Here is a 2500-nt window from a genome sequence, read left to right as displayed (position 1 = left end):
CCATTTTCATATACACATCAACTTTGCTTTCTGTTTCTTCTCTTTTTTTAATTTCTTCCAACCACTCTTTTGGTACTGCACTTTTAACTACATCATATTGTTTTTCCAGACTAGCCACACTATATTCTTCTTTTTCTTCTTCCATAGCATCTATGATCACTTGTAACGGCAAAAATCCATCTTTAAATTCATACAACACATCTTTGACTTGCCTTATCCCTACTTCCCACCATTTCTTAAAAAATAAAACTGGTCCATTAAAAACAATGTTACTGTTCAAGAAAATAGGTTGATTGAGGACCGTTTTTCTCCCAAATGGCTTAAAATCAATCTCCTTGAGAAAAAAACCCCAAGCAACTAAAACCTCTTTATAAAAATTTGGTATCCCCTCCATCATCCAATTTTTGAGTTTCATCCATAAAATGTTATCATTTAAAAATACATTCCCACATTTTGCTAAAAAATGTTTCATTGTAATTTTCCAATCTCCCTTTTTATCCATGTCCAAATATTTTTTAACCACCTTCACTCTCATACTTTTCTTTTTTAATTCTATATCAACAAGTCCCAACCCTCCCTCTTCTGGCCTTCCAATGAGTGTGTGGTATGCTATTCTTGGGGGTTTTTTCTCCCATATAAAATCCATAATATATTCTTTTACTCTTTTTTCCACCCATTTTGGCATTGAAACCACTGATAAAATGTACCACATTTTGGTTAACATTAAAACGTTCGCTATTAAAACCTTCCCTTTCAAATTCAAAATTCTTTTTTGCCAAAAATTCAATCTGTTTTTCATTGCACCTATAACCTCTTCCCACATTCTGTCTGTTGCACTCTTCTCATCTTTACCTAGCGTTACTCCTAAAATCTTCATTTCTTGTACTTCTTTAAAACCCAGAACCTCTTTTAAATCAGACACTTCTCCAAATCTCATATAAACAGTTTTTTCCTCATTTACTTTTGCTCCTGTACCTTTACAAAACCTTGTCACCCTTTCCATTACATTTTCAACACTTTTATAATCTTCCACAATTAGTGTAGTGTCATCTGCATATTGAAATACTTTTGTTTCTTCTAGTCCCTCCTCAATTTTTATCCCTTTTATGTCTTTATCTTTTTGAATTAACATCCCTAGTGGTTCTGCTATCAGCGTATATAGCTGTGCTGATAATGGACATCCTTGTCTAATGGATCTTGTGACATTAAAAGGATTGGTTAAAAAGCCATTACATTTTACTCTTGTCATTATATTTCTATATAAAATCCTTAACCACTCTTTAAAATTCTCCCCAAAACCAAAATGATCTAAAATCGAGAATAAAAACTCATGCTCCACTCTATCGAAAGCCTTCTCGAAGTCTAGGCTAATTATATATCCTTTCCTATTATTTTCCTTTAAAATACTCATTATGTCTCGTATACCACTTGTTGTATCCGCTATATCCCTCCCTGTCACCCCGTAGGCCTGGTTTGTCTCAATTATTTTTGGTAAGACATTCTTCAATCTACTTGATAAAATTTTAGCTAAAATCTTCAAATCTGCATTCAACATTGTAATCGGCCTATAATTCTTCAAACTCTTATTATCACCTTTTCTTTTATAAATCAACTTCATTAGTCCCATACTCATTCTTTGATCCAGCTCTTTTTTCTTAAATATTTCATCATACACTTCTTTTAAGATCTTACTTATTTCCTTCTTAAAAATCTTATAAAATTCATTCACTATTCCATCTATTCCCGGACTTTTGTTACTTTTTAGACTTTCTATCGCTTGTATTATCTCTTCTTCCTTTATTTCCTCGTCACAGTCTTTTTTGTCTTCTTCTTCTACTCTCGCTTTGATATGTTGCAGTAAGTAATTTTTGTTTTCCTCTTCTATACCTTCCTCTCTAAACAAGTCTTCATAAAAAATCCTTACTTCATTTAAGAGTAATTCTGTTCTTATTATGGACTCTTCATCTTTGTTTTTTAGTTCTTTTATTGTATCTGCCCTTCCCCTTCTTCTTTCTAGGTCAAAAAAAAATTTAGTACATTTTTCCCCTTCTATTGTGTATCTAGCTTTGCTCCTTAGTCTTGCCCCTTGACATTTTTCCTCTTCCATTTTCTTAAGCTTCTCTTCTAACTCTACTATTTTTTGAATATCCATTACCTTTTCCTTTGTTTCTTTTCTTAAACTTTCTCTAATTCCCTGTTCTTTAGCATTTTTGGCTTTTCTCATACCTTTACTAAATTCAATTGAATACTTCTTTATTTCATATTTTACATTTTCCCACCATATTCGTTTGTCTTCCCCATACATGCCATCCTTCTTTTCCTGTTCCATTAAATCATATATTCCCAATTTGTAATTCTCATCTTTTAAAATTCCAGAATTTAAAATCCACACCCCTGGTCCTTTATCCTCCTTGTTAAAATCTATTTTCCACCTTATCATCTTGTGATCGCTAAAACTAGTGTCACTATAAACAATATCATCAATAAAATAATCTATATC

This window comes from Garra rufa, chromosome 1 (genome assembly GCF_049309525.1).
Source record: "Garra rufa chromosome 1, GarRuf1.0, whole genome shotgun sequence".
Lineage (NCBI taxonomy): Eukaryota > Metazoa > Chordata > Actinopteri > Cypriniformes > Cyprinidae > Garra > Garra rufa.
The sequence above is the reverse complement of the archived record's forward strand: the minus strand, read 5'-3'. Positions refer to the sequence as shown.